The following is a 12,710-nucleotide window of genomic DNA, read 5'->3' as shown; positions in this document are numbered from 1 at the left end:
TTTTCTTAGTATGTATAAAATAACTTATAACGACAATTATAATGGGACGAAAGGAATATCATTTTAACTTTTTAATGTAATATTAATTACTTTTTTTCTCTTATATCCCTTATAATATTAATGATGAATTATAAAAATTAAAAATTAATTAACAATGATGAGGTTAATATTGTAAAATTGTTATTCTCTTTAATCTATTCATTAATTATAAGTGACTTGATTTTTTTTATAAGATCTAATTTAAAATGTTTTATGTATTAATTATTTTTCACAAAATTTTTCTTAATTAAACCTTGTAAAATGATGTGATACTGAGAAAAACATAATCCATTAATGTTTGTTAATGTTTGATAGTTTTATTAAGGGGAAATTTTGCAGCAACGGACAAATTTAATGCTTTCAATTAAATTAATCAATTCCTCAATGCCAATGAATCAGTTAATTAGACCATAAACTCTTTCCCAAAATGACTTGCATTTAAAGTTTTTTCACACAAACAAAAAAATAGTTATTCCAAGAGAATTAATACTTATTAGGGCACAATTTTATTAAAATATCTTTGTTCTCTCTTAATTTTAATGATTATATTATTAAGTCTTTTAAAACAACCCTACTTATTAGAGGGTAAAGTTAGAATAAATGTTTAAATATTTTATTGAAAAATGAGAACATCTGTCAATGTAAAATATTTTTGAAAGGCTAAAAATTTAGTCATTTATTAACAGAGAGAGTAATTTAAATCGGAGGAAGTTCCCTTTTATATTTTTACTTCACAATAAATGCATAGGTGTGAATTGATTAAATATTAAGTGGATAGTAAGGATATTATTAATAAATGATCAGTTATTAAACTTTTGAAGTCAATGGGATTTTTTTTAATAAAATACATGAATTATTATAAATATTGATATTGTCTTCCATTCTTACTAATAATTTTTTTTAAAATGAGATAAAAAAGAAACAATTTTTTTTCTAAAAATCCAATAATTAAAATGGAATATAGGTAATGTTTTTTTTTAAATAACAAAACATAGAGATTGTATGCAAACAATCAATGCGCTTCATTAAATACAAATAATTAAAAATGAAATAAAATTTTATATTTAAATTATTAAAAATGTATGGAATCCGAAATCAAACAATTGATGTAATTTTATGTGTATAATGGTCTCACAAATATTCAAGCCTTCAACTTTATGGATAATATCTCAATCTTATACATAATTGATTAAATATAAATGTCATTCATTAATTGTCATATTTCCTTATCGGGTAAGGATTGTTCGTTATTGTAATTTTTCTGAGTGTCTTCGATATTTATGAATAAAAAGAAATATTTCTTATTGAAACTTCTTAATTTTTTTAATAAATATTACATTATTCTTTGGATTAAAAAAACAGAGAATTTGTAACTGAAAGTTAATGTAGTTCATTAAATGTGAATAAATAAATAAATAAAATATAATTATATTTTTAAATTATTATTTTGATGGTATCATTATTCTCTTTCTTTTAAATTGGACTTAATACTAAAGGTTAGAAAAAAAAATTATTAAAGGTAACTAATCATATTTTGTGACAAAAAATAATTATTAATAAAGTCAATAAACACTTCACATGAAATATGATAAATTTGTTGACTTTTCAATAATTATCTTAGTCATAAATTATAAATAATGATTTGTGATTAGACGTGGATATAAAATTATTTTATATTATCAGTATAAAATTATTAAACTTTTTTTCTCTCTATGTAAGATTTGCTAACATGTTCTCATGTTAGAGTATTTTAGTAACCTATCCCAAATTATTTAGACCAAAAATCAAACTATTTATTTTGAGATAATAAATTTATTTTAAGGATAATATGATAATTAAACAGTTATTTTTAAAATTCATTCATTTTTCTCCCACATTCATTCTATCTCCTCTCTATTATCTAACATAATTTAATGTTTATTTTTAAAAAATAAAAATACAAATTCTTTCTTCTCTACCACTTATAGTATCTTTCTCTCTTCTCTTCCAACAACCTCCACTGACCACGATTAAGGTAACACCTCTTTTTCACTCAGCACTTCCTAAATAATTCATTCTTCTTAGGGTTTTTTTTAATCTATTTCTTCATGTTTAAGATGGTTGCAGTATCCTCTATACGTAACATTGTGAGGGGTTGAGGGTGCTACTATGAATGTCCATTGAGGTTGCGAGCAGCAAAGACTAAATTTGAAATTGGGTGAAATGTGAAAAAAGAAGGCCGAAGATTTGGATAGAAGATGAAATTTTTACGTGAGACAAGGGAGACTAGAGAGAATGAGTGAGGAAGAAAAATAAATAAGTTTTAAAATATACATATTAAATTATTATATTATTTTAAAATAAATTTATTATTACAAAAGAAGTAATTAGATTTTTGGTCTAAATAATTTGGTGTAAATTACTAAAATACTTTAACATAACAGTATGTTAGCAAATCTCATATATACACACACTAAAAGTAATTATCATTTAAAATTTTATATTAAAACTAAAACGATAGTACCTTTAATTTTAAAGGTTTAATTATATTTTTTTTCACATATTTTTCACATTTTTGTAAATTTTTTCAACAAATTATGAAATTTACATAATTTTTCATAAAATTTTTAAAACTTTATGTATTTTATCATTCAAGCTTTTTTTATACATATTTTATCACCTATTTTTAAAAAATCTATGCATTTTGTCTTCAAAATTTTGCATGTTTTTCCTATATATTATAATTAAACCATGAGTTTGTAGAGTTTCAAGACAAAAGATAATGTGCATGCATATTGGGAATTAAATTTTTATCAAGTGAAATATTGCATTTTACTAAATAACCTTAGTTGAATGGATGTATTGGAAGTTATTTTTGTTTCAACTTCTAAGAGAACTTATTTATTATAGTTGGTGACAATCTTCACTATAAATAAAGAAAATATTTAGTAGAGAAACAATACATGAAAAGAAAGTGTGTGAGAAGAGAGATTGTGAAACAAAGTTACTTTATTAAGAAAAAAATGTATTTGTTTGAGTGTTATCATTTCTTGTAACCACTCGGTGCCTACTCGGGTTTGTATAGTGATACACTATTTGGGATGAATTACAATTTTGTAACTAGTTTTGTGATATTGAAATATTTTTTGAGACGGTTTCATGAATGTAGACAAAAAGTGTCGAACCACAATAAATTCTTATATTTGTTATTATTTTTCTTACGATATAATCTTTATTATATTGTGTTCTCATATCCTTTATGGGGTGAATAATTTTGTTTGTGATAGTACATAATTAAATAACAAACAATTACCTGAAAAGGTGGATTAAAGAAAATGTATTTATATTATAATTTGTTTTACAACAACAACGTGTAATAATGGAGAAAGATTAAAAAAAAGGGTATGTAATCAGAAAAATAAACATTTAATCATTACCACCAAGGTGGGTGGCGAGCCTCGCCTAAGTAAGCATAGCATCCATGATTGACTCCAATTATTTATTTTCTAATTATAACAACCACGAAATTTAAGTTTTAAAAGAAAGACAAAAAGTAATTGGTTGAGCGTCACTTTGGTTTGTACGTCCATTAATTTGACTGATACCCTAGAATGGATAATTGGGAATGTGGTCAACAAAAACTATTGACGATAATCGCAATGATAAAAAGGGGGGAAAATAATTACTTTATCATTTTCAGTTTCCAGATGCAAATACTGATGCTTTTGCATAGGTGAACAGGAAAGTTATGACTATAAACAGTTATACTTAAATATAATTATGTTATTTTTATTTTATTTTATTTTATTTATTCTTTTATTTTAAAATTAAAATATTTGATCTTTTATTCTAAATAATTTATAATTATAGTTTTCTTATTTTAAATTGAGATATTTATTTTGAAAAGATAGGTAGTTTTAATTCTCCTATTTTAAAATAAAGACATTTAGTCCTTATATTTTAAAAAATTTAATATTTTCTCAAATTATCAATTTTATCTCAATTATTACAAACTTATAGTTACAAATTCTAAAATAAAGATTAAACAAAAATAGTGAATTTTATAAAATAGAAGGGCCGAAATTATAATTTTTTTTAAACATGAGAATCAAAATTGTGAATTTTTTAAAATAAGAGAATCAAATATTTTAATTTTAAAATAAAAAGATCAAAATTTATAGATAGTAAAATAAAAGAACAAAAATTACATTAAAAGACTAAAATGTTAAAACTATCCAAAATTTCACCATTGGTTGGGAAGGTATGTAACCTATTGTTATAGGTCAAACTAATTACTACAAGTATTGGAAAAAGCTACTTACTACACAATTTATTTATTTATTTATTTTTCTTCTGAAAACAAGGTATCTTTATAGTCCAAAGTGATGAGATGAACACTTAAGACATACATATTATGAAAATAGATTTTGTCTCTCCTACTAAAGTTTAGATTTTGTATCTCCTAATAATTTTTTTTTCATACCTACCACTGGCATCAAACTCTTATTAATATTCTTAAGAAACTCAACTATCTACCAATTATTTAAACCTTGCCGATAAAATATATAATAACACAAATATATGATTTCCACTAAAATATTATTTTATAGGCCTTTTTTTATATGCATTTTTCATTAGAAATATTTTTTTTTCTAAACACGGTTAAACACAAAATATAAAGAGAAGTGTTATTAATATACTATCTATCACTCTCTTTGAAACATAAATTCTATTATTACTTTTTTTTATTATAAAATAAACTCTATTGCTTAAAATTTATTTAAAACTACTAACTCATAACAGAAACTCATTTAATAAGATACTTGTTAGGTTACCATGCGATACACGACCTATTTTTTTAATATTTGTTTTATAACGAAAATTAACTATGTAACATAACATATATTAAGTAAAATTCAAATATAAATACAGTCACAATATTATATTCTACAAAAGAGTATACAAAACACAAATTGTGTATATACATATTTGTCCAACAACAACCCAAATTTTACATTTTCCAACCACTGTTATTAGTTCATTACCAATTCTATCAAGAAATGACCTCCATTATCCATTAAATCTCAAATACACATTTTCCCCACTTTACAACTGCACTATACTATAATCAATATTTTTGTATGCACTTATGGAATGTTTAAAATTAATAATACATTGCATCAAAAGCTCTCCAATGCATATGTAACTTAATCTTATGAACTGCATTTGTTGTTTGCAACTAAAATTAGCTCATGATACATGCATAACTTTTAGTAATATAAAGATTTAACTTTTTCATGAAGTTTGTCTCTAAGAAGGAAACAATCACAATCCCACCGTATTAAAGTCAACCAACCAATACTTGAAATTCCATAAAACTCTCCAATTATTTCAGTACCTTCTGTCAAATAAACCGTACCATTTTCCTTTTTAACAAAAACTTCAAAGTCGTTAAACACAGGATCTTTAAGCTTGACTTGGTCATTTGATTTCTTCATAGAAATATTTGAAAAAAAAGATTAGGCAACTTAATGGACCTTTGCAAATAAGAAATAAACTATCAACTTATGAATAATAATAATATAAAATCAGGAAAATTTTCTTACGAAAATATGTTTTTATTTTTAAAAATACAAAATCACGTTGATATTCACATATAAAAGTCCTAATAGAAATTTATAAATTACTTTGGTTAAGGTTAAACACGAGTGTATATCGAATACCTGCACATTTAATCCTTTTGATTAAATAAATTAAATAAACTGCTATTGACTTTTTTCCTAAACATGAATACTCAACTGAATGCATGAAACATATTAGTCTATAATATGAAAAAAAAATGACAAATCATTATTACAATACAATATGTAACTTTATTCAAACAGAATAGTAAGGGAAAATTTTCTATAAAATAATACTTATTGTTATACATGTGTTCTATATACTCATCCTTTTCACGATGATGATTGAAAATGATATAAAAGAAAGGAAGAATAAGGATTATATGCGGCAGGTTGAACACTAGCTGAAAACAAGATAATGAGGAAGGAAAAACAAATTGATACAATTAGGAGGAAAAACAAAAGAACAATGGATGTATTATTTTAAACAAATAAAATGAAGAGTCGACACATTTTATTGGCAAAATGCACTAATCAAGTTTTCATTAATTGCAGAAAAAAAGGTACAAATTCTCATTCGAAAACGAAAAGTTTTATTGGAAAAATGCAATTTCGTTGCTTTACCTAATAAAAATGCCAAACGAATTAATTGCTACTTATTAAGGGTTACATAATTATCATTAAATTCATAAAAAATCAATTTCCCGTTGAAAAAGGAAATGTAATGTTGCAGGTTTCGTTACCCTAATTAACGTTTATTAATAATCAATGTCTATTAATAGTATTGATCTTAATGTCTGTAAATAAATTAAAAATGAAAACAAATCAATCATCACTAAATCAATAATTAAATTGCATTAAAACATATAATTGAGCGGAAAATTAAATAACATTAAATTGCGTTAAATTGTTGATCATAGCCTCGTTTCAAAGTTGTTTTATCCAACAACATGAAGTTCATGCTGTCCACTAAGCTTATAAAATTCATAAAATTTTCGTACAGCTTCAGAAAATAAAATATTGATATCAAATGTTTTTATTATTTCAAATTGTATTAAATTCTTTTTGGAATCCTTCAACATTAATATCATTTTTTTCACAAAAAAATAAGGGAAAGATCTGCTGAGATATAACGTGTCCTACAAAGAAAAGAAAATACAATATTAATGAAAGAATCGCATAAACCTAATTGGAGGTAAAAAAAATTACACTATCATACCAACTTGCATCTTTATTGTAATTTTATCCGGCCTATATTTTAATTGAAGTGTAAAAAGTGCGACAAATATATTCGCCCGTTAACTTCTGTCCGTCATCGTTAATAAAATAGCTTACGTGATACATAGGGACAAATTTGTCATTGAAATGATTATCAACGTAGATTGCCAACACAGGGGCATATTTGTCATAATATTTTTTGACTTTTCGTCTTCTTACCCCGCTCACAAATGTGTCCTTGAAGGATGAAAATACAATCTCTGAAAGTATAAAAGTGTGACAAATATATTCGGACGTTAATAATAAATTGTGTAGGAGAAAAGTTAGGGAGAAAGAGATTTAAAAAATAATAAAATACAACTATTTGAACTCTTATACTTTGATTATCTATCTATTTATTCATCTATCAAATTATTAATTAGTTTTTTAATTAATCAATATAACTACTTATTTTCCAAAATAAAATAAATTTCTTTAGTTTATGATATAAAAAAAATTGAGTTACCATTCAAAAAAATGAAAGCCTTTTATTTCTTGAAATTTTTTGTTTCTTCAATTAATTATTAATCTTTATTACATACTCAGCCATAGTATGTCAAATGGAATGCAAGGTTGTTACATAGATACAACTCTACGTCCCAAAGGTAGAGAATAGACCTCTGTATTAGTTTTTTTGTTTTGTTTTGAAGTTAACCTCTGTATTAGTTTGAACATTATTATATTTTTTATTTAAATTTATTTGGGTTCTTTATTTATTAGTAACTGTTTTGATTTCATTCATATTATGTATAATAAGTGTTGTCTCGAGTGAAAACACATAAGATTTATCCAAGAGATTCTTTCATATTTTAGGTATATATATATATATATATATATATATATATATATATATATTATTGATTAAGGAAAAACACTTATAATTTCACTTTAACTTTATCTAGTTTAAATTTTGTGAGATTTTTTTTTTAAAAAAATAGTTGATTAAATTCTTTTTTTAAAATAAATAAATTTAGTCCTACAATCGGTTGTGTTTTTTCCACTCAAAACTCTCGATATATTATTTCCAATCTAAATATAAGGATACTTAAGTTGGAATTGGGATATGAAATAATTTTAAATATTAAAAGTGAGAAATTAGGAGAAATTTGATAAAATTATAAGATATAAGATAAAGTTTTTTTTTAACAGCAAAGATTAAAGTTTGACAAGAAAATCAATATATATATATATATATATATATATATATATATATATATATATATATATATATATATTAAAAGACAATTTAAAACATATATTGCATAAGTACTAAACGAATAAGAACAGTAATTTACAAACACGTAATAATAATAATAATAATTATTCACAATCCATTATTAACGTTCGGATATATTTGTTATACTTTATATATTTTAGGGAACTAAATTTTACATTTTTATCTTTTAGGGACGCATTTGTCAGTAAAGTGGGAAGACGAAAAGTAAAAAAAAAAAATATTATGAGAAATATGTCCATAGACCATATGCTGACAATTGATAATCATTTCAGTAACAAATTTGTCTCTCTGTATCACGTAGGTTATTTTATTAACATTGACGAACAGAAGTTAACGGCTGGATATATTTATCGCACTTTTTACACTTTCAAAAACTATTGTATTTTCATATTTTAGAAATGTATTTATCAGTGAATTAGTCGTTGAGGGACAAAAATAATTATTTTTCTTTATTTTTGTCTAATCCTGAGACAAATAAAGGAACACAATTTGTAATTAAGCCAAAAATATATTTAGAAAAGTGTTTAAAAAGTGTGTTAATAACTCAAATATAAATATCTCGATCATCGGGGAAAAAAGTATACCAGGCCGGCCTTTTGGGACACACAAAAAGGGAACCTGGCTGGCCAACAAGAGTATATATTAATTATAAAATCATCATAGAAGCATTAGCATATGTTTGGCATCAATTTGCTGTATTCGTCCTTGAGTTGCCTGCCAGAAATAACTTTTTGCCAAAGCTACTTATGTAAGTTGGGATCTTTAGGACCTACTTATATTTCACTTGCCTGCCATAAATAATCTTTTGCTACAGCTGGTGATTATTCAACTGGGAACCTGCTAGACCCAATTTCAGCACATTGAGCTTTTGCCCTAAATATTCACCAAGGCAAGTGATGGTCTTTTGTGATGAGCTTTTCATTCAAAGATGCAGTCAATTTCGCTTTCTACATTGAGCTTTTGTGATGAGCTTGTTGGATCTTCGCTCTTGTTGTGAGCAGTGTTGGGCCAGTTCCATCTTAACCATTGAGGAATGGTTGTGGTTTCTTGTATTCTTATTATTGTTTCCCGCACCTTTCATTTTATTTTGGAAAGTGTATTCCAAAATACAATTTTACATTTCAAAATGGTTTTCTGAAATGGAGTGGAAAGTAAGAAAGTACGTCCCTTGAGGAATTTCCAAATTCTAAAGAATTTGACATAATGGACTGAAAGAATGAAAAAGAAATTCATATAAGAGGAGGCAATAACAAACGAACTTGAAACTCATCATTTTACGTAATTGTGTGTTTAGTCTTTATGCAACGGATGGGACTAAAGATCAATACAAGTATACAACCTACGATACATGGTCTAGTTTGAGACTGTGTGAATTATTTAAAAGGACAAACTTATGAAACCATCTTTTTGGAAGCTAGTAAAAAGTTTTCTCTTTAAAAAAAATTGTGTTGCAGTTTATTAGGAACAAATGAGCATAATTATCAATTTAATTCCTAAATTATTTAAATGGAACAATTTAGTTCTCAAATTTTTAAAAATTTCAATTTGATTTTTAAATTCTTAAAAATGTATCAATTTAGATTTTTGGTCAAATTTTATTAACGCCATTAACGCACCACTGTTCACCATCACCGGACCTCTCACTCACAGCAAAAATACCAAATTGGATTCTTTTTACAAATTTTTTTTTTTCCAAAATGAGGCTGTGTTGTAGTTATTTACCCTATGGGTCTCTTTTTTACTACAAGGCGCCTACCCGAGAAGCGCGTTCCACGTAAAGGTGACACGTGGCACGACTTGGGACACGCCCTGTACAAACGCGATGGGTAGCGCTGGTGCAGCAGGCGCGTTGGGTCGTGTTGGGGACCTAGGCGCTTTGGGTCGTGCTGGGGACTCAGGCACGATCCAATTGAGCCACACTTTATTTAATATTTTTTATATTTTGTATATTGTTTTTATTTAATATATTTTTATATTATTTTATTTAATAGTTTCTATATTAAATAAAATCTTATAAAAATATATTAAATAAAAACAATATACAAAATATAAAAAATATTTAAATAAAGTGTGGCTCAATTGGATCGTGCCTGAGTCCACGGGCCTGTGTTTCCAAACACGACCCAACGCGTCTGCTGCAGCACATCGCGCCTGTACGCAGGACGCGTCCCAGGTCTTTCGTGCCACGTGTGACCTTTACCTGGAACGCGCTCTTCAGGTAGGCGCGTTATAGTAAAAAAAGAGACCCATGGGATAAATAACTACAAAACAGTCTCATTTTGATAAAAAATTTGTAAAAAAGACTCAATTTGATATTTTTACCCTCACTCACCACTTATCAATTTAGTCTGGTTTAATCTGATCTGATTGGATTTGGACCAGTAGGGTCGTATTTGGTTCAATCAAGTTTGATTCATTTTGGTTTACTATATTTATTAGCACGGATATATATCTGAGAGTCTGATTTGATGGGTTTAGTTTTGGTTAATTTAACCTTGCTTCGCTGAAAGTTACTTTTGTAGTTTTGTTACAACAGATAGATTAGCATCTTATTTGAAACTAATTAATGATCTATTGCCACATAACATAATGACACTAAATAGAGTTAGTAATTCGAGAAACTAGAGTTAATGATGAAGAAACATTTTAATAATTTATTAAGTTAGAATAAAATTGGAATAAACTTCTAAATGAAGGATAAAATTGACGGATGATAAGAGTTAAAGAATAAAAATGTATTACTAAACTAAAAAATTATGAGAAATCTTGTTTAATTATAATTAAAACCAAACTAAAAAGTATGGATTGTTTGGTGCGGGATGGTGGTGTTGTGCAGCTACGTGCGTGTATGCTGTTTCGTTTATTTCCAATCTGGTACATCTTGTACCAGTTTAGTTGATCTATAATAATAATATTATATTTTGCCTCTTGAAAAAAACGAAAAAGTAAAAACAATTTTAAATAAAGGTTAAAAACAATTATTATTAACGTCTCTTAATTATCGTAAAAAAAATCTCTTAGTTTTCAAAGTTTTTGTTTTAAAAAGATATACTGACCGAATGTATATTAAGAAAGTACATCAATATTTTAATAAATAAATAAATAAATTTAAATAATACTTGAAATTTAAATATGAATCTCTTTATTATAATAAAGTAATAAATATGTTCAGATTTCAAAATAGATATACTAAGATTAATGTTTTTTTTGCTGGATAATTCAGATTAATGTATTCCACACTAGAGAAATTTTAGCTAATTTTTTCTTTCAATTATTTTAATTATGAATTTTTTTATTAAACAGCCATATAATCATTCTAGTTTTTTTTTTTAAAATAAAGATACAATTCATTTCCCACGCTCACAATAAAACGCGACCTAGGTAGGTGGCATTTTCAAAGAAAACTTCTGATCTGCCTTGTATCTTATAAAGTTATTATGAGTAGAAAAGTCTCCATCTCATCGTACCTAGAGTTGAATTTCTAGTGTTGCAAATTGTCAATTCTCATACATGTAGCCCAAAAAAACGTTAATCAGCAATTGATTGACATGCTTTTTGGCAATATTTTCGGACAACAATTATAAACAACTCAATTTTTACCAGCGAAAGAAAACAGTGTATAGTTTATTTTAAAAGTAAAATTTTTCATAATCGAAAATCAGAAGATTAAGTTCATAAATTAATTCCATAATAACAAATTGAAACATTAGGTTATAATTAAATGTACTACAGGTAATGTCTACAAAAGTGATGAACTTTTTTTCACAAAAGGTAGCTATGAAACCGCCGTCAGATCATATGATTGATGGAGCCCAAATGCCCAATCTTATGAACACTCTTAAATTTTCTTACATTATGAACTCTCTTATTTGTCGCCTCCCCCAAACCACACGCAACTAATTATAATTTCAAGGAAAACGATTATCTAGATTGTTTTCTTTTGCTATTGCTATACTGTATGATCATGGATATACTTATAGTTAACTTTAGCAAAAAATCTAAACTATAGCGAACTAATTATCATCATTAATTGTCATTCTGCCAAGTTCAATTTCATTTCAAAATGATAACCATGTTAAATTTTCTTCAAAAATTAAGAGAACTATTTTTTTTCTTAAAAATCCCAAATATATTATAAATAACACGTTATAAATTATAATTTTTTTGTATCATATTGTATATAAGATGTAAAACACGTTCTTTTTAGAGAAAGAAAAGTTTCATGTGATCGTAGTGCTGTAATTTGGCAATGACCAAGAAGATTAAAAAAAAAGGCTCCTTTAAAGTGCAAATGATAGTGAATTAAATTTGTAATATATATACCAATAAAATTAGTTTAGCAGAAGGGATTATTTTTCACAATGAAATGAATCCTGGTTTAAATTTTTACTAGATAACTAAGAGGAATTATTTTGCTTGGAAAGAAAATACCACAATTTGAAATACTTCTTTCATTTGGTAACCTCAAACTACGAAGGGAAAAGAAAAACAATTATGAGCCCCCACATAAAAAGTGTTTCTTTTCAAATTGACCAGAGAAGAGAAACTACAAGGCTTAATCACATCTCATTCTTAAT

The sequence above is a fragment of the Glycine max genome, chromosome 12 (assembly GCF_000004515.6).
Source record: "Glycine max cultivar Williams 82 chromosome 12, Glycine_max_v4.0, whole genome shotgun sequence".
Lineage (NCBI taxonomy): Eukaryota > Viridiplantae > Streptophyta > Magnoliopsida > Fabales > Fabaceae > Glycine > Glycine max.
This window is presented reverse-complemented; position numbering follows the sequence as displayed.